This window comes from Pelophylax lessonae (assembly GCF_965119305.1).
Source record: "Pelophylax lessonae genome assembly, chromosome: 12".
NCBI lineage: Eukaryota > Metazoa > Chordata > Amphibia > Anura > Ranidae > Pelophylax > Pelophylax lessonae.
In genome coordinates this window covers 110,301,722-110,323,675 of record NC_138779.1, presented here as the reverse complement: position 1 = coordinate 110,323,675, position 21,954 = coordinate 110,301,722, and the positions used below count along the sequence as shown (strand labels likewise).

At 41.3% G+C, this 21,954-nt stretch overlaps 1 protein-coding gene across 1 annotated transcript in view; it reads right to left on the bottom strand.

Annotated features, from left to right (window-relative positions):
• CACNG6 (calcium voltage-gated channel auxiliary subunit gamma 6) overlaps positions 1 to 21,954 on the bottom strand; it is a 145,524-nt gene that overhangs the window by 21,942 nt on the left and 101,628 nt on the right. The gene's annotated exons all lie outside the window — the stretch shown is intronic.

Here is a 21,954-nt window from a genome sequence, read left to right as displayed (position 1 = left end):
CATGAAGGCCAAGGAACACACCACACAGGTCAGGGATAAAGTTGTGGAGAAGTTTAATGCAGGGCTAGGTTATATAAAAAAATATATATATATCCCAAGCTTTGAACATCTCACAAAGCACTGTTCAATCCATCATCTGAAAATGGAAAGAGTATGGCACAACCTACCAAGACATGGCTGTCCACCTAAACTGACAGACCAGGCAAGGAGAGCTTTAATCAGAGAAGCAGCCAAGAGCCCCATAGTAACTCTAAGGGAGCTGCAGAGATCCACAGCTCAGGTGGGAGAATCTGTCCACAGGACAACTATTAGTCGTGCACTCCACAAATTATGAAAGAGTGGCAAGAAGAAAGGTATTGTTGAAAGAAAGACATAAGAAATCTTGTTTGCAGTTTTGCGAAAAGCCATGTGAGGGACACAGCAAACATGTGGAAGAAGGTCAGAATTTTTTGGCCTAAAAGCAAAACGCTATGTGTGGAGGGAAACAAACACTGCACATCACTCTGAACACACCATCCCCACTGTGAAACATGGTGCAGACAACATCATGTTGTTGGGATGCTTTTCTTCAGCAGGGACAGGGAAGCTAGTCAGAGTTGATGGGAAGATGAATGGAGCCAAATACAGGGCAATTCTACAAAGAAAACCTGTTAGAGTCTGCAAAAGACTTGAGACTGGGGCAGAGGTTTACCTTTCAGCAGAGCAATGACCTAAACATACAGCCAGAGCTACAATGGAATGGCTTCGATTAAAGCATGTGTTCGAATGGCCTATTTCAAGTCCAGATCTAAATCCAATTGAGAATCTGTGGCAAGACTTGAAAATTGCTGTTCCCTGACGCTCTTCATCCAATCTGACAGACCTTGAGCTATTTCGAAAGAAGAATGGGCAAAAATGTTATTCTATAGATGTGCAAAGCTGGTAGAAACATACCCAAAAAGACTTGCAGCTGTAATTGGAGTGAAAGGTGGTTCTACAAAGTATTGCCATTTCGGGGGGGGGGGGGGGGGCTGAATACAAATGCACGCTACACTTTTCAGATATTTATTGAAAACCATTTATCATTTTCCTTCCACTTAACAATTATGTGCCACTTTGTGTTGGTCTATCACATAAAATCCCAATAAATTACATTTACGTTTTTTAGTTGTGACATGACAAAATGTGAAAAATTTCAAGGGGTATGAATACTTTTTAAGGCTCTGTAAGCTCATCCAAATTGACTACTGTGTCAGTGAATTGCCAATGTCAAACAGAATTAGCTGAAATTGGTGTTTTATCTACTTTTAAACTTCTGGCTTAAAACACTGTCCCTACAATATTGGCTTAAAAAAATGTCCCCACAGCATTGGCTTTGAGCACTCTTTCGAAAACATTGACTTCAAACACTGTCCTTATACCATTTCAAGTAGGAGCTCGCACATTTGAAATTATTAGATGTTTTAATAGTTCTGTCAGTTTTGCAGTATTTATTCAGTAAGTTAAATGCCCAGTAAGGTAAACTCTAGCCAATACTTTTTTTTGGACAGAACGGAAAGAGCTAGAGCTCCTGCCAGGTTTGTATTACCTTCTTGATTCCTCTTGGGAGATCCTCTTTTCTTTCTGTGTAGCCAATGATATATGATGTGAGGGGAGAAGTCTCCAACAAAGACACAACAGTTTGACAGGGGTTCTAACTCTTTCTTTCCCACGCTGATTCAAACCAAAGAAAAAGTTGGCTCAAGCCCTTTTAGTTCCCAGTATTCAGGAAAACCGTTCCCATATATCAGACAATTGTTCTAGCAGAAGCACCCTCCATGCATTATTCTGTGCCAAAATAGGGTCTCAATCCACCCCCTTTCCCCCTTATTCATGTATTTGCAAGTAAGGTGCTATCATCTCTCCCTGAGAATCACATTGGTGGATCCAGTCTCTCAGCTTCATTCAAAAAATAACAGACCTGCCCGTGTCTTGTATTTATGAATGATCTCATAGCAGCCATGGAAGATGAGGTCAGAACATTTATACATACATGCATTTGGCAAGCATTGTGCTGATCCTTGTGTACTACTACTTTTTTATGTGTATGTGGCTTTCTGGGGTGGAGCAAGTGAGGCAGGAGAGCTACAGTATATCAGGAGGCAGACCGCAAGGCCAAAGATGAATAAGATGGCATACTGTAGACTTTGACATAAAAGTCAATATTTGCATACTAATAACATTACAGATTCCCTGCAGGGACTGATTTTGCAAAAATGGTTGTGATGGAACCATTAAAGGTACCACTATCTTAAAAGAACCATGAAGGTACCAAAATATTTTTTCTGGGGAACAAAAAAGTTCAGTTTAATGAAAATGTATAATAGTTTTCTTACTGGAAAGCATCTTGCTCTCTTTCTATCTGTAATCTACTATGGTCAAGTTTCGAAAAAGACAGTGATTACCTCCCTATTGCCTCATTTCCACAACAGCAAGCTAAAACAAGTTTTCAGCCTTACTTTAAGACCTGGTTATTTTGTGAATTGAATGGAGCATCTCTAGCACTGCTAACAAATTGTCCTCGTAAAGTAGAGGGAGCTTCAGGAAGAGCACAGGAGAAAGTTTAGAGAATCCTTTAAAGCAGTGAATTTTATTTATTTCATATCAGATAACACATGCCTAATGGAAAGCAAAAGAATTTAGAAATAAAGAAACATTACAGCTGACCATAGTGACACAAGAACAAGTAGGATGTCAAAGGAAGCTTACTCACCACTTGCATGGTGGCACTTAGAAGTTCAGCTATACCCCGCTATGATCTATTTTGTAACAACTTCAAGCTTTCCATTTGGCAGAACACCATGAATAATGAAGCATCTTGTCAGTCACTGCCTATGATGTATTTCACACTCCCTGATCTCATTATCTCCGACTCTAAAGCCGACACACATTTTGTAGCTCCTGTTTTCATCAGGTTTATGGTGGAGCCAGATGGATTAGAATTCAAAGCAGATGATTTGTGAATTGCAGAATACATTGACTACATCTATTTGTATATCCATGTTTGTATTCATTGTAGCTGCAAAGATTTAACTTTAATCTTTAATGTAGTTTCATATTTCATGTTTTCTTTGTTTATTGACCGTGTAAGCCTCGTCACAATGTATGTAATGCCAGCTGCATCTTCAGTTAATCTACAAAGAGCAATTGTAAAGTATGATTAACCTCACATAGTGGAGCCTGGGTTTCTTTACAGATGAAAGTAATATCTTACAAAGCACTTCTGTTAAAATAAAAAGCAGAATGTTTAGAAAGTTTTATCATCATCCTGTGTGTGTTGAATGTTTAATGATTGTTTGCCACTGGCCAAACTTTTGTGGATGTGAAACCTGTGGCCCAGAATTGCTCCTGACCTGCCCCACCTCCATGCATTTGTGGTAGTTATTTGGTGGACTTTTTATTGTATTTTTAGCGCCATCTAACAACTCCTATTGCGGCAGGAGGTATTCCAATTTTTCCTGGAGCCATGTCAGTCCAGGTTTTTTTTCAAGCAATCCATCTCTAGCAAGTCAGCAAAGAACCATATTCAATCAGCCACATTTTTCAGTGACATTTATAGCACTTTAAGGACATCTTTATGTGTGTTACCACCTTGTTGTACCATAATCATTAGAATTATACAAACCAATAACTGCTTTGGGTACTCTAGGGCCTTGGTTTCCCATTTATAAATAACATCATTCCACAATTTTTATCCAGAATCTGCATTCACTCACTTTCAATATGAAATCAAAGTTGTGGTAACATTTTTCAAAATTTACCATAGTTACATTTGCCAGCACTGGTTACTTTAGACAATTGCTGTTCTCAAATGGCAAGTCATTCATTTTATCAGAAAGTCACCATTGATTCTCTATGGTAATCCACATCATCAAATCTCACTCCTTAATCTACATTTGAACATTTAGGGTCCTACAAATGACAAATTAAATTGAAACTAAAGGTAAAAATAAGAAAATTGGTAGCATTTACAGTTTGTTGGTAGACAAGACTTTATCAGTCACTTCTGTAAAAAAAAAAAAAAAAACTGCTGTTTATTGAATAGTGTATACTGTGTAGTGCATGTGCAGTGCAGTTTGCACTACCAGTCCATTCCTGGGATCTATGAGATGCAGAGCATGTAACTGAGGGGTGAGATAATGTAATTTCAGTGCAAATCTGCAGGAGTTACCAGTTCGTGGACCTTACATCACTAAAAAAAGGCACATTAGAGGGTAAGTTTGCCAAAATGTGCAAATTTGCAGTGCATACTTGCACCTTATTGCAGGAGCTCTGGGAACCTGTAGATCAGGGGTCCTCAAACTACGGCCCTCCAGCTGTTGTGGAACTACACATCCCATGAGGCACTGTAAAACTCTGACATTCAGAGATATGACTGGGCATGATGGGAATTGTAGTTCCTAAACAACTGGAGGGCCATAGTTTGAAGACCCCTGCTGTAGATGATTTAATTCTACTCTAAAGCAGAACCAAACCCTCCTATCCTTTACAGCAAAGGAAGCTGCCTTTGTCTGATCTTCAGTTACTATGGTGTTACATATAAGATCAGCTAAGACACTGGCTGGGGGATGCCTTGACAGTTTGGTACAGTAGCACAACAGCTAAACTTCATGGTATGTCTTAACCTCTTAGTGCCGGCCGCTCCCGGTGCTTTAAAAGGTGTATGACGCCAGGAGGCAGGGCGGGGCTTATGATCACGTGACCGCCGTGATTGGCTGCCACATGGTCCGTAAACTTTCGGTTAGGGGACTGTAACTGTGCTGGGAGAGTGCAGCATGCAGCGCATGCACTTTCAGCACAGGTGTAACACAAGTATGTGGCCACACGGCGCTAAGGACCAGACACCGAGAGGCCACATATTTGTGTACAGCTGGTGCCAAGGGGTTTACTATGGCATGGCTTTTGGGAATCTGTTAAATCTCTGGGTTTAGTTCCACTTAAAACCAAAAATGTTTAAAGGAGATGTATAGGTTTAATGGAAGAACAAACACACATACTCACCTCTATGCTGTCTTAGGTCGGCTCTAAGCCCGATAACTGAGTGATCACATGACCAGTGATTGCTCAGTTCTTGGTCTGCTGAGAGAGGAAAGCAGTGACTGTAAGTCACCACTCTCCGCTCTTCTCCTTCAGCCCCCACTAGGCTGGCGAGGGGGCTGGCACAGCTGGTTTCTGCTCCCAGTTGCATGCTGAGAGCCAGAAACAGCTGTCAATCAGGAAGCTGGGTGGATTCTGATAATATTGATGAGATCCTTTCTAAAGCCTGCAGTGGCTCTGCCACGTCAGCTGTCAGAAGACAATAGTCTGCTATAAGCTGACTCTGGGTCACAAGAGCAAAAGTAAATGCACTCCTGTGAGCCAAAAGAAAATTATGGGCAGAAAAGCTTTAGCCATATTGCTCTTTTAAAAGCATTTGCAGACATATGCCCTTATCATTGGCTACAAATAACTAAAGTCAATCTAGAGCTTGAACACAGACATACCAGCATTTTATACTATAACCATTACAATATTTGGTATATTGTTATTGCATTTTTAAAAAAATATATATCTCCTAATCACTAACATGTATCTGTATATTGCAGACATTCCAAGACATCTACAGAGTTATGTACTGATATACAACTTAATACTGCATACATTTCAGTAATCTGCAAAGCCTAGCTGTACATCTATGAAAGACAAGCTGCTCAACCCACTTGCGGACTTATCTGCGTTAAAGAAAAACATGGCTGTGTAAGCAGGTTGTAAACATTCCAAGGCTTTGTCCACGAATGAATGAATGAAAATCACGCATTGAGCTGTTTCCACATTTACAGGACTTGCAATAGCCTTGCTAAAGGCATCTCCATCCTGCAGTGATTCTGAATTTGTGTGGGCGTCCTGCATAAGCTTCACCTGCAACTGGTACAAGAGATAACAGCATGCTGCTGCAGTCAAAAGTCTCCGGAGGAAAGCCTTCCTCGGAAAAGGAGAAAATGGAAGAGCAAGCCAGTGTTTGTAGCAGCAAGTCTAATCTCAATGCTTTCCCAATTCTTATCTCTAACTCTGCCATGTACACATTTTTCTGCAGGCTTCACAGAAAGCTGTGCATTATTTTCATATTAACTATAAAAATGACATCCTTTCCCGTCTTCCTCGAGACATGTACATCTCCATTCATCCTCTAAAGTCTCGATCTGCTTCTGCATAGAAGTTTTTTCAAATTCTATTGCGGTCATCTTGGGATTTGATTGTCGATGCTGCAATCCTAAAATGATCATGATCTAGATGCAGTGAAAAAAATATTTCTGACAAATTCTAAACTTTTAAATGCTGAGAAAGCCTTTGATAATGTCAATTTTGTGCTCCTTTAGGCCTCATGCACACTAGGCATCAAACATGTCTCTAAACGCCCTTCCATGTTAGCCTATGTATCCTTACAGATGTTTAGAAGCAGGGGCATTTAGAGGCAAACAAACCTCAAAACATCACTTGCGCAGTCAGTAGAGGAGTGCTCTGCCAGAAAAAAAAATGCAAAACGAGCAAAAGTGCGTGCGAACACATCAAAACGCGCTTAAGTGTTAGGCGCATTTAGTGCTTGAGTGTTCATTTATTTCTAAGGCCAGAATAAATGAATATTCTAGCCAATTAAATGGATGAATGCCCAACTGCCTAACATGCCCGAACGTGCCTAAACGCACCCAAACACACTTGAAAAACTCAGCTTTAGACTCGTTTCTAATGCTGCTTTTCTCCTGCCAGGAGAAAACGCATTCAGAAGAGCTGGGCAAATGTCCAGTAAGCATAAGGCCTTGACCTATGGACCAGGGCAGTTTTCATAATTCTGCTATAGACCTGCTTATTCAACAATAAATTTGCCATTGCTTACAGTTGTAAGATAATGAGGCAATATACATATATATATATATATATATATATATATATATATATATATATATACTGTATATATATGTATATACAGTGCCTTGCGAAAGTATTCAGCCCCCTTGAACTTTTCGACCTTTTGCCACATTTTAGGCTTCAAACATAAAGATATAAAACTGTAATTTTTTGTGAAGAATCAACAACAAGTGGGACACAATCATGAAGTGGAACGAAATTTATTGGATATTTCAAACTTTTTTAACAAATAAAAAACTAAAAAATTGGGTGTGCAAAATTATTCAGCCCCCTTAAGTTAATACTTTGTAGCGCCACCTTTTGCTGCGTTTACAGCTGTAAGTCGCTTGGGGTATGTCTCTATCAGTTTTGCACATCAAGAGACTGAATTTTTTGCCCATTCCTCCTTGCAAAACAGCTCGAGCTCAGTGAGGTTGGATGGAGAGCGTTTGTGAACAGCAGTTTTCAGTTCTTTCCACAGATTCTCGATTGGATTCAGGTCTGGACTTTGACTTGGCCATTCTAACACCTGGATATATTTATTCGTGAACCATTCCATTGTAGATTTTGCTTTATGTTTTGGATCATTGTCTTGTTGGAAGACAAATCTCCATCCCAGTCTCAGGTCTTTTGCAGACTCCATCAGGTTTTCTTCCAGAACTGTCCTATATTTGGCTCCATCCATCTTCCCATCAATTTTAACCATCTTCCCTGTCCCTGCTGAAGAAAAGCAGGCCCAAACCATGATGCTGCCACCACCATGTTTGACAGTGGGGATGGTGTGTTCAAAGTGATGAGCTGTGTTGGTTTTACGCCAAACATAATGTTTTGCATTGTTGCCAAAAAGTTTGATTTTGGTTTCATCTGACCAGGGCACCTTCTTCCACATGTTTGGTGTGTCTCCCAGGTGGCTTGTGGCAAACTTTAAATGACACTTTTTATGGATATCTTTAAGAAATGGCTTTCTTCTTGCCACTCTTCCATAAAGGCCAGATTTGTGCAGTATACGACTGATTGTTGTCCTATGGACAGAGTCTCCCACCTCCGCTGTAGATCTCTGCAGTTCATCCAGAGTGATCATCATGGGCCTCTTGGCTGCATCTCTGATCAGTCTTCTCCTTGTATGAGCTGAAAGTTTAGAGGGACGGCCAGGTCTTCGTAGATTTGCAGTGGTCTGATACTCCTTCTATTTCAATATTATCGCTTGCACAGTGCTCCTTGGGATGTTTAAAGCTTGGGAAATCTTTTTGTATCCAAATCCGGCTTTAAACTTCTCCACAGTATCTCGGACCTGCCTGGTGTGTTCCTTGTTCTTCATGATGCTCTCTGCGCTTTAAACGGACCTCTGAGACTATCGCAGTGCAGGTGCATTTATACGGAGACTTGATTACACACAGGTGTATTCTATTTATCATCATTAGTCATTTAGGTCAACATTCGATCATTCAGAGATCCTCACTGAACTTCTGGAGAGAGTTTGCTGCACTGAAAGTAAAGGGGCTGAATAATTTTGCATGCCCAATTTTTCAGTTTTTAATTGGTTAGTTTGAAATATCCAATAAATTTCATTCCACTTCATGATTGTGTCCCACTTGCTGTTTTATATCTTTATATTTGAAGCCTGAAATGTGGCAAAAGGTTGCAAAGTTCAAGTGGGCCGAATACTTTCGCAAGGCACTGTGTGTATATATATATATATACATATGTATATATAAATATATATATATATATATATATTAACCACTTAAGGACCAAGCCTATTTCAGACACATATTGTTTACAGGTTAAATTCAGTATTTTATTGCTAGAAAACTACTTAGAACCCGGAAACATTATATATATATATATATATATATATATATATATATATATATATATATATATATATATATATATATATATATATATATATTTATATTCTTATATATTCTTGTATATTCTATACTTTTAATTCTTATACTCTTTTAGCAAAGACTCTGGAGAATAAAATGGCGATCGTTGCAATATTTCATGTCACATGGTATTTGCGCAGTGGCCTTTTAAACGCATTTTTTTTGGAAAAAATACACTAAAAAAAACTAAACAGTAAAATTAGCCCAATTTTGTATATTGTAAAAGATGATGTCATGCCGAGTAAATAGATACCTAACATGTTAAGGTTTAAAATTGCGCACAGTCGTGGAATGGTGACAAACGACGGTACTTAAAAATCTCTATAGGCGACGCTTTAAAGTTATTTTGCTATAATTATTTCTCTTGCTTTCGCGATCGTGGCGATACCTCACATGTGTGATTTGAACGCCGTTTACATTTGCGGCGCGACTTACGTATGTGTTTTCTTTGGTGCGTGAGCACACGGGGACGGGGGTGCTTTAATAAATAAAAAAATTTTCCTATTTATATTTATATATTTATATTAACGAACAAAACAAAAACAAAAAAAAAGTTTAAATAATAATGGTTAATGAAATTGAAACAAACCAAAAAAAAATAAAAAAACGAGCAGGAAAAAAATAATTGAATGGTGAAGGAGAATAAAGAGGAGGAATAAGGAGGAGAATACGTAGTTAGTTAGGGCTGATTAGAGTAAACTAAGAGTTAATAAGGGGTAACATTTTGTTTACAAAAAAAAAATCTCTTTTTACTTGTTAGGGTGCTTTAAAGTTATTGTAAATGATCACCTTGTAAAACAACCCACTGAGTTCAAAATTGAAATGAAAGGCAAAACATTTTTGTATAGATATTTAAAAAAGAAAATTATAAATACCTTTTTTCCCTTTTTTATAAATGATCACACTCCCTCTGTTCTCAGCTGCATAAGAGCTTGGGGGGAGGAGAAGCAGCAGCACGCTGAGCTTCCCAGTGAAAGGCTGTGAGGAAGGTGGGGGGGGGGGTGTCAGGATCATATCTGATCATTAGAGGAGAACACACTGAGTTCCCAGAATAGCTAACTTTTGATTAGGAAAGCAGGGGGACTAGCTGGAATGCCAGGGATTTCACCCAAAGGAAGAAAAACAAAGAGAACAGTACACTTCCTCATACAAGTACATAGTGCCGAAAGCACATATTAGGAATATGAAATATTGGGGTAACAAATGCTTTAACTGACATCATCTGCAGATCCAAGTCTATCCCTTTTTTTTCTTTTTTACATCTGCAGCTGCCACTCTTAACCACCTCCCGCCCACGCTATAGCCGAAAGATGGCTACAGCGCGGGCTCTAATTCCCGGAAGGCCGTCTTTAAACGGCCTCCCAGTAACAGGCTCCCCACGTGCTCCTGCGCGCGCATCGGGGAGAATCTGTGTCGGCCGTGTCCCTTGGACACAGCCAATCACAGATCGTGGTGAATGCCCAATCACAGCGGCCATTTATCACGTGATCGGAATGTGCAATGAGAGATGATCTCAAATGTAAACATATAAGATCATCTCTCATCGCCAGCTCTCCTTCCTCACACAGAGACTGCATGTGAGGAAGAGGAGAGCCGATCAGCGGTAAGGGGACACAGAGAAATGTAATCAGGGCACTGATCACCAGTGCCCTGATTACACAAGAGGGAAATAAAATGCCATAACTGCTCACAGTGCCCGCCATCAGTGCCCTCAATCAGTGCACATCAGTGAAGGAGAAAAATGTATTTATTTAGTACATAGTACTACATCGCTTTGCCCAGGAGCGGCTGCCTGCCGCATAAACTGCGGTGGGAGGTCGCTAAGTGGTTAAAGAGGAAGTAAAGCTTCCTCTGTAACTTGTACCTTTAGGTAAGCCTATGAGAAGGCTTACCTATAGGTACTTTAAATATCTCCTAAACATGCACCATTTAGGAGATATTGACTTTGCATGCAGTCAGTGACATCACTGGTGCATGCGCTCTGAAGGAACAGCCGCCCGTGCCGTTCCTTCAAAGCCCTGTGCCCTGAACGGTGGCTCCTGTGCACTTGCCTGGGAGTGACATGATCGCTGCTCCAGCCAATCAGATGGCCGGAGGACGCAAACCCAGGAGGAAGATGGGTTAACATGTTGGCTGTGTAAGTGTTGTGCGGGCGGTGCTGCTGGGGCTTTGTTTCAAAGTAAGTATTTCATAATGAGCTATTATGTGAGGCATACTCGGTCATTATGCCTTTGCCTTTCAGATTTTTTTTTTTCAAAAATTTTTTGGGGAGGTTTACAACCTCTTTTAAGGTAGAAAGTGTAGCACCCTCCTAGGTAGGTGCTAGTGAGAAAGTATAGTTTTGAGCTCTCTCTGCTTACCAGAAGGGCTGCAGGTAAATCCATATTGTTCTCTGCCTACCAGAGAGCAGAGGTCTGCTCATTGTGCTCAGGATGCAACTCATTCTGTCTGGAGATTGTTTCACATAATCAAAGCTAAAGGCGTTCCAACGTGTTTCACCTTTGGTTTGGTGGTGATTTTTATTTGGCCAGGTAGTGTATCAATCTCCTTGGTACTAGACATGGCTAAGATGATGCCCATTTCATTGAAGCTCCGCTCAGGTAAATTCTCATGGCCACTTTTCTCAGCAAATGTTACAGTGCTGTTGTATGAGATCAGTGTTGCCCTTTGCTTTTGTCTTACAGTACTAAATGTATCTCCATTTTCCTTAGAGGCTGCACAACCACTTTTTTAAAGAGATACTGTGATTATTTGGGACATGGGATTAAGACCTTACTCTTTGTGCAAAAAAAATATACTTTAACCACTTGCCGACCAGTCACTGGGACTGTACTGCGGCAAAGTGGCTCAGACCCGTCCAGCGACGTAGACCTACGTCGCTGGACTCCTCCTCTTGTGGGCGGCGCGCGCGCCGCCGGAGGCTCGCTCCCGCTGTTTTCAGTCACAGCGGGAGTCGGGCCAGGGGAGGAGAGGCGGCGATCGCCGCTACTCTTCCCCGATCGTCAGGGAATTGAGTCTGGAGATCTGCCCGCTTGTGTAAACAAAGCGGGCGGATCTCGTAAGTGACAAACAGTGACAGATTTCAGGGTTCAGCATAGCTGAACATGCGATTTGTCCCTGTGTCACTCAGTCACCTCCCCCCACACACGTTAGTAAGCACCAGGCATACATTAACCCCTCCCTCTCCAATAAAATTAACCCCTTCCCTGCCAGTGTCATTTTTACAGTAACAGTGCATATTTATAGCACTGATTACTGTAGAAATGTCACTGGTACTCCCAAAAGTGTCAAAAATGTCAGTCAAGGGTCCGATCTGTCCGCCGCAATGTCACAGTCCCACAAAAAAAATCGCAGATCGCCGCCATTACTCGTTAAAAAAAAAAACACCAAAAATGACAGAAATCTTTCCCTTATTAAACGCAATAACTTTTGCGCAAACCAATTAAAATACGCTTATTGTGATTTTTTTTTACCAAACATAGGTAGCAGAAAACAAATTGGCCAAAAAATTTTAAAAAATTTTGATTTTTACATTTTTTTGGGGGGAATTTCATATAAAAAAATGTGAAAAATATTGTTTTTCAAAATTTACGCTCTTTTTTTGTTTATAGCGCAAAAAGTAAAAATCGCACAGGTGATCAAATACCACCAAAAGAAAGCTCTGTTTGTGGGAAAAAAAGGACGTCAATTTTGTTTGGGTACGGCATCGCATGACCGCGCAATTGTCAGTTTTTTTTACACAGTGCCGAATCGCAAAAAGTGGCCTGGACGTAAGACAGCAAAATCCTCTGGTGGTAAAGTGGTTAAACTAGTTTAACTTAAAGTGCATGAATGCTAAGTAATTGCTTTGCTAGCAGTAGTTAGTTACATTTAGATTTAAACATGTTGATCTCAAATCTAACCACTGGTAAGATGCAATATATTACATTACGTTTTAGGTTTAGATATTGATTAGGTTGTGAGGCACTTGTTTGTCCTAAGTAGACCACTAATGAATTTAAATCACCCTTTCTCGTTTAATGGGATGGCAAGCATCTATATTATAGATTTAATAAATAACTTACACCAGACAGCTTTCTTGGATAATAACTTGGCCACGGCCTTTATTTATTGGTTTATAAATTAATTAACTCATTAATCCATCAATCAATAATTTTTTCACTTTTACCATTAGCATAACTTTGCAATACATAACACAACTACCCAGCTTTGACGCTCGGGTTATCACTTAACCATATAAAGACACCTCCATATTTTTGTCCCCCTTTCGAAAAAGGTGACCCTACCACATAAATTTATAAGGCCGTGACTTAATATATATTTGGGCGGGCGGGCGGGAAGCTCCGCTCCGGCTGATCTTCTGAGGCGACTGACTCCACGCCCTCGCTCCCACTCCTATATATAGCCTGCCTCGGTTCCAGAAACTTCGGTCACCTGACCTTCCGCAGGCAGCTATTTTAGCCAATCAGAGTCCTCCAACCTCCGTATCTCCCGCCTAGACGCTCTATACAGAGGGGAGCTAGAAACTGCCTATCTGCAGCCCTCCCATGAGGAAAAAGTAGGAAAATGGGGTCCTTGAAACCCCTTTCCCTTTTTCCATTCATTCTTCCATAATGACATATTTCTGGGTTATTTATTTTTAGGTTTTTTTTAATAGTTCATGATGGTATAATATGCCCTTACACTGATCTTTGTAGACTGTCCCCATGTAAGAGCAGTGGCTAATTTTTTACATTTATAGACTACCTATCTAACTGTAGGCTGATAGAGACCAACATCTTGAGAAATCCTTTTGTAACCTGTCAACTTCAACATCTTTTCTTCTGATATCCTCTAAAAGTTTTTCTTTATCAGGCCCCGTTGCACTTAACTAGAATTCTATTTTGAAGGTGACCAAAACAGTGTGATATATTTTCTATCTCATTGTAGGTGAAACCTATACCTGGATTGATTTGAAAACCTGAATCACTGATTGAAATAGCAGACTCTAGTTAGAAAAGTGTTTTAAAGCCCTCTTCCATTTGTTAAAAATAATTTGTTTAAGACAGATATTCAAATGTAAAATGCTGAGTGTGTTGTTTGTTAAATACGCGAGGGGTTTACTAAAACTGGAGTGGTAAATCTGGTGTAGCTCTGCATAGGAAAAAAATCAGTTTCCAGGTTTTGTTTGTCAAAGCTTAACCACTTTACCACTGGAGGATTTTGCTGTCTTACGTCTGGGCCACTTTTTGCGATTCGGCACTGTGCGAATTTAACTGACAATTGCAGGGTTGTGCGACACCGTACCCAAACTAAATTTATGTCCTTTTTTTTCCCACAAACAAAGCTTTCTTTTGGTGGTATTTGATCACCTGTGCAATTTTTACTTTTTGCGCTATAAACAAAAAAAGAGCGTTTATTTTGAAAAAATAACAATATTTTAAAAAAAATTTTATATGAAATTCCCCCCCAAAAAAATGTAAAAATCAAATTTTTTTTACATTTTTGGCCAATTTGTTTTCTGCTACCTATGTTTGGTAAAAAAAAATGACAATAAGCGTATTTTGATTGGTTTGCGCAAAAGTTATTGCGTTTACTAACAAAGGGAAAGATTTCTGTCATTTTTGGTGGGTTTTTTTTTAACGCGTAATGGCGGCGATCTGCAATTTTTTTTGCGGGACTGCGACATTGCGGCGGACAGATCGGACCCTTGACTGACATTTTTTACACTTTTGGGGGTACCAGTGACATTACTGCAGTAATCAGTGCTATAAATATGCACTGTTACTGTAAAAATGACACTGGCAGGGAAGGGGTTAATTTTATTGGAGAGGGAGGGGTTAATGTATGCCTGGTGCTTACTAACGTGTGGGGGGAGGGGGGGGGAGGTGACTGAGTGACACAAGGACAGATCGCATGTTCAGCTATGCTGAACACTGCAATCTGTCACTACTTGTCACTTAGGAGATCCGCCCGCTCTGTTTACACAAGCGGGCGGATCTCCAAACTAGATTCCCCAATGATCGGGGAAGAGTAGCGGCGATCGCCGCCTCTCCTCCCCAGGCCCGACTCCCACTGTGACTGAAAACAGCGGGAGCGAGCCTCCGGCGCCGCGCGCACGCCGCCGAGAGAGGGGAATGTCTGGTGACGTAGACCTACGTCGCCAGATGATAACGAGCCACTGTGCCGCAGTAGCAGCACAGTGAGCAGTGGGGAAGTGGTTAATTGAACAAACTGAAGTTAGAGGCTGCACCAGACTTTGCACTTTCTAGTTTTAGTAGATCAACCCCATTGTCTTTCTCTATCAACATAAATGGAAAGAATGGGTGGAGGAATGAAGATGCCACTAAGCTGGTATGTGCTCAGAATGTAATTTTATTGGCTTTTAATAAAAAAAAAAACAGCCATCACCTTTCGAGGGCTTGAAGGGTCTCACATTATCAGGGCTACGATACAATGGGAAAGTCGGGACTGAGATGTTGTATCTGTATGTTTTAAAGAGGTTGTAAACTCATACAATTATTTTTTTTTTTCCCAACCTGAAAGAGAAACACATAATGAGCTAGTATGCATCGCATACTAGCTCATTATGAAATACTTACCTTAGAACGAGCCCCCGCCGTGCCGCCCGCTTACCTGTATGACGGGAGACATGTTCAGTCGCCCGTCTTCCGGGATCGCGGCATCCGGCCATCTGATTGGCCGGACCAGTGATAACGTCACTCCCGCGCATGCGCGCAGGAGCCGCCGTTCATGGCATAGGGCTCTGAAGGAGCGGCACGGGTGGCCATTCCTTCAGAGCGCATGCGCCGATGACGTCATCGGCTGCATGCAATGTAAATATCTCTTAAACGGTACATGTTTAGGAGATATTTACAGGACCTATAGGTAAGCCTTATCATAGGCTTACCTATAGGTAAAAGTTGCAGAGGAGGGTTTACTTCCTCTTTAAAGAACTTTATACCAAAAATAATATAATTGAGATACGCCTATTCCAGCTTAGATGATGACCACATTTTAGAAGTCATGTAGAGTTGCAAAAACAAAATCGCTAAATCAAAAAATCACAAACTTTTTCTCCCCCCAACCATAATCATGGAGTCTGATTAGACTCAAGTCCATTCCAAAACGAGTTAGTCACAAATTGGAAAAACAAAATATTTTCCCCATCCTGTAAACTGCAGGTAAAATGCCAGTTGGCTCTCAATAAAAAGAACATTGCTTTTTGTAAGTGTAGTTTACTATAATCAATGCAGTGGTGGAGCGGATACAATGAGTATAACGCAATATGTCAGTTTTTAGTGAACTACAAAAATAAAGCATCTGTTCTATTCCTATTGCTTGAATAATATTCATTTCAGAAATATTGCCCAACTATTTAGGCAACGTGTTTCCCATCGATTCCTTTACCCATTCTCTGAAATAGGAAACATAAATATTTCACACCCCTTCCAGCTTATAGTAAAATAGCTGTACCTTACATTCCACAGTGTGTCATGTCATTGACAGGAAGGATTAGGAAAACTACGGTAGAATATTTGTTGTATGAGAAGTGTTTTAACAGTTTGTCACTTGCTTCTTTCTTTGCATGTGGTGTGCACTTTCAAATTCCTGTCTAGGTAAAGTGTGGAAATACGTGACCACATACAGAGCCTATATATGTTATATGTTTTGAAGGCATCCATATCTTGTGCATGCAAACAGAAGGTTTCACTGCTAAGTTTGAGTCTGCTGGCGTTAGCAAGATGTCTGGGCATCATGTGACAAGAGAAGAAGATGTCAGAGAGAGATTCATTGCATACCCTCTTTCCATTCCTTGGTGTAGAGAACAGTGGTATTGGAATGCACTCCGCACTGGAGCACGCACATAAGCTGCTGGAATATCAGAACAGACTGCAATGCTAAGTATAAATAAAATATCACTAAAAATCAATTCATATATCATTTTAGTTACTTTTCCTATTTCTACGCTTACATATAACATTGCACTTGTGACATGTGAATGACTTTTGTGTCATTCAGCATCCTTTCCTTCCAAGAATTTGAAGATTGATAGCAAAAGAGTAAAAGAAATGGAGCAGAAATGAGTGAGCTGGGATTAGATTGTGTCTTCTCTTGCTACTTATGATTGATGCTGTTCTGAGTGTAGACATTTTTTAAATAAAAATCATAGCTTTTATTTCCTGTGCTCAGCTAAAAATCTGACAAATCCTGTCTCACATCTGGGGATAAGTGATCCGCACTGCAAGTTGTAGGCAATGGACAGATAAGTTACATATAAGGGAGTTGTTTTACCCGATTTGTATTTCTGTCCATTAAACAGAAGCTCCAGGCTCCTTCTGGAATATTAAAAGTCAACAGCTACAAATACTGAATCTGCTGACTTTTAATATTTGGACACTTACCTGTCCAGGGATCCCACAATTTCCTCACCCAAGCTAATTCTTCAATTGGATTTGGTGCAGGTGTCGGCATCTCAAGTAAGGGAAACAGGAAGTGAAGCCTTGCAGCCTTGTTTTCGTAATGCGCGGGCGCTGCACCTACTAGATTTAAATTTACTGACACAACATCCAAAATGTACTGGCACAGCCAAGTTTTACTGACATTTCCAAGAGTTACAAAAAATACAGTTGTAAGTGCAAATGTCAGTATTTAGGCTACAAAGAAGTACAACATGCAATTAGCAATGTCATTTAAAGCAGAGTTCCACCCAAAAGTGGAACTTCCGCTTTAGGTGGTCCTAACCCCCTGACATGCCACATTTGGCATGTCATTTTTTGGGGGGGGGGGGAGCGGGTACCTAGTTTTGACAGGTAACCCGCTACCACTTCCGCTCGGAGCGCCGCGGCACCCTGAGCGGAAGTTCTCCTCTCCCCCTCCCTCCCTGCAATCTTCTGGGACACGTCAGAGGTCCTAGAAGATTGCCGGCCAATCACGGTGCGTAGCGCAACTCGCGCATGCGCAGTGTGTACCCGGCTGTGAAGCCGCAAACTGTCACAGCCGGGTGCCCACACCAGCGATGCCGGCGCCGCAGAGCAGAGAGGGAGAAGAGCGAGGCTTCGGGCAGCCGCATCGCTGGACCGTTGGACAGGTGAGTGTGTGAGGCTGGAACTCCGCTTTAAGGTAGATATTAAGACAAAAAACATATTTCTTTTCTAATTTTCAATATAGTAAATAAGTAGCTCAGGGACAGGACTCAGAAGGGTAATAAACTAGAATGGGCAGGCACAAATTGACTCCCATAGTGACAGTGACAGCAGTGTTCAGCAGCACAGATGATGACGGCACCTCACCGACACCTCCCCTCCTGAGTCACAGTGACAGTCTCTCTGCATGCCAGGCAGTCCCTTCAGTCCACTCCAGTCTAATCAGCACTGACAGTCCATCTCCTGGTTTGCCTTGGCTTCGCTCGACTCCCATGCACCATGACATCACAGGACACACTCAGGCACCTACTCCGCCAGACTCCCCTCGCCGGTACCGTCCAAACACACTGTAGCAGGCACTCCAATGGTCTCGGCTGGCCTTGGGCCAGAACTATGCTTGCGGAGCGTCACAGCCATATTTTTAACTGGCAACCTTTTCCTGTCACTGGCATTTACTAGCAGGAGAAAGTGAGAATCTTTTACTGACTGCCAGTAAAAATACTGACGATTGGCAACACTGTCCTGTAGTCTTCTGGGACCTGTGATGTGTCCCAGAAGACTGTGGGGTAAGGAGGGGGGGCTTCCGGCTCAGTTCTCCGCAGCGATTTGAGCTTGGAACCTGCCAAAACCAGGTACTCGCTCCCGCCCAAAAGTGCCAAAAGGTGGCAGTGGAGGGGGGGGGGGGTGCAAACAGGTGGAGCTTCCGCTTTTGGGTGAAACTCTGCTTTCAGTCATGATAATTACACAGCCCCATTAAACAAGAGGATGACACCACTTACAGATAGTTTAGGAACACAGCGGTGTCCCCCACTCCCACCCCTTTCCAATAAATGTACAGATTTGTATTCAGCACATCTGATTGGCTACTAGCCCCTCTCCCAGACTGAAGGCTATTGTCAGTCTAACAATAACTATTTATTATTGCTTACCTAGCTGGATTTATTTGTGTCTTATATCTACCTGGAGTTCAGTTTAAAAGAAATAGCAGTTTGTAAGGTTGTTTATGTGTCCTTTTTCATACCTGGATTCAGCCAACCAACAATAGCCTGAAGTCTAGGGGAGGATGTGTGGCCCTTAGGTTCCCTTCTCCTCTGCATTGGGGGTCTTTTAGATTCCTTTCTCCCTTGCCTTGAGGGTCTCTCTCTTTGGAAGAGCCCCTAACCTAGAACTCAGTGGTCGGCCTTGGCTGATCACAAAAAGAAGAGTCTGCCGGGTCTTTTGGCTAGATGGATCTGAGTGTGCTTTGCCCCCTTAAAAAGTCTTGTCTCTAGGGAGTCAGGGAGGGGTCCTTCCTCTTCAGGAGCGGACCATATGACACACCCGAATGCATTTTTTGTGTGAGTTTACATACATTTTTTTAATCACTGTGTTTTGCTTTTGCACACACACTGCAAAAAAAAAATTGTATTCATTTTGTACTGTATTTTTCTTCCCATGTGAACAGATCAGCATTGTGTATAGTCTAACAGTAAATTATGCTCTGTCTTTTGTTCCTGCTGCTATATCCTTGGGTAGGAAATCAACAGTCACAGCCAGAAATGACCATTTGAACCGGGGAAACAACCAATATATTGACAAAGACACCTGCCACTTTATCTGGACCCTGTACAAAATCATAGCCTGTCTGTCACCAGGGAGTGTATTAGGCATCTCAGAGTGATCCCCTGTCAGTTGGCGTACAAAGCTTTTGGGAAGTGTCATTATAAATAGAATCTGTTGGGGGTATGTACACGACTCTTCTTATCCCATGGCAGCTCTTCTCTCTCAAGTTATTTTAGCTATCTTGCCATGTATAATTTTTGACGGATGCCCGAGTTATATCTTATGTCTGCAAGTATGACTGGGATTTACAAATGATTATTTAAAGATGCACTTCAGCTAATAAAAAAAAGAAAAAATATTTTGCAGTGATTGCGAACCTATGCCTATCTGTAACACTTTTTTCTGGTTGATTATTGGACACAAGCATTTTCAGGGGAAGTTGACTAAATGCATGTGTTTTAAGTCTGAAGACATTATTTATTTGTAGCACCCTCCTAGGTAGGTGCTAGAGAGAGAGTATAGCTTTAGATCTTTTCTGCTTACCAGAAAGATTGCCAGATAAATCTATATTGCTCTCTGCCTACCAGAGAGCAGGATCTGCTAGTGAGGTCTGCTCATGGTGCTCAGGTGCAGCTCAGCTTGTCTGAAGTGTTTCACACTGGTCCAATAGGGAGGCATATTGGACAGTGGGAGGAAACCTGACAAGTGAGTGTACAGGCATTTAGTACAGCCCTGATGATTGGCAGAGGAAAGTGCCTTGGTGCATGCTGGGATATTGTATAAATGCCACAATTCTTTGTAGCATAGATTCAACAAGGTGTTGGAAACATTCCTCAGGGGTTTTGGTCCATATTGACATTATACCATCACGCAGTTGCTGCAGATTAGTTGGCTGCACATTCATGATGGGAATCTCCTGTTCTATCACATCTCAGAGGTGCTCTATTGGATTGAGATCTGGTGACTGTGGAGGCTATTGGGAGTACAGTTAACCCATTGTCGAGTTCAAGAAACCAATTTGAGATGATTTAGCTTTGTGACACTGTGTGCCACAATGCAGTGTGTGCATTATCCTGATGGAAACAGCCATCAGAAGATGAGTACACTGTAGTCATAAAGGGATGGACATGGTCTGCAACAATACTAAGGTAGGCTGGGCCCTTTAAACAATGCTCATTTGGTACTAAGGGTGCCCAAAGTGTGGCAAAAAAATATATTCCCCACACCATTACACCACCACCACTAGCAGCAGCAGGATGGATCCATGCTTTCATGTTGTTTACACCAAATTCTCACCCTACCATTTAAATGTCACAGCTGAAATTGAGACTCATTAGACCAGGCAATGTTTTTCCAATCTTCTATTGTCCAATTTTGGCGGGCCTGTGTGAAGTGTAGCCTCAGTTTCCTGTTCTTAGCTAACAGGAGTGGCACCCGGAGTGGTCTTTTGCTGCTGTAGCCCATCTGCTTCAAGGTTCGATGTGTTGTGTGTTCAGTGAAGATATTCTGCATACCTTGGTTGTAATGAGTGGTTATTTGAGTTACTGTTGCCTTTCTATTATTTCAAACTAGTCTGCCCATTGTCCTCTGACCCCTGACATCAACAAGGCATTTTTGTCCACACACTGGATATTTTCTTTTTTTGGAAAATTCTCTATAAACCCCAGAGATGGTTGTGTGTGAAAACCCCAGTAGATTAGATAGTTTTTGAAATACTCAGACCAGCCCATCTGGCACCAAAACCCATGCCACGCTTAAAGTCACCTAAATCCCCTTCATTCCCCATTCTAATGCTCTGTTTGAACTTTAGCAAACTGTATGGTTGAATTTGCATCGCATTTGAACCAAACTCATGCAGGACCCTTTTTTTTTATCTGCACCGGAATCGCATTGCATCGGTGTTCATACCCATGCAATCCGATTCTGCAAATCCCGTTACGTTTTGCAAACTGATTGCGGAGTGTTAACTTAACAGATACTCCGCAATCAGTTTGAATGAATAGGTTGTGATTTTAATGCAGCACTGTGAATTTGCACCAGCATCTAGTGTGAACCGGCCCTAAACACAATGGTTAGTTAAGGTTAAGGATTAATACTTTTCCCCCATAATTCTAGGCCCTTCAGTACCTTTGTATTCTACTAAAGTACTTATCAGTCAATTATCATAGGGTCATAACCCTTTAAACTAGGAATGCACAGATACCGATACCAGTATCAGTGCCAATACCAAGCAAATACTCCCAATATCAAAACCCATACTTTGCGGTGCAATTTGCATCAACACAAAATGAATGGGTACAACATTGCACTGCAAGGAATCGCATGTCATTTGTACAGGAATACAGGAATCCTGTTCGAATTGCATGTAATATTCCCCACTGCTCCTGTGTGTATAGAAAGAGAAAAGCGCCATCTATTGAACAGTTTAAAAAATGTTAGAACTCACAGTACATATCTGGCCACATGCAAAATAATCTACGTAGGTGTCCTAGTCC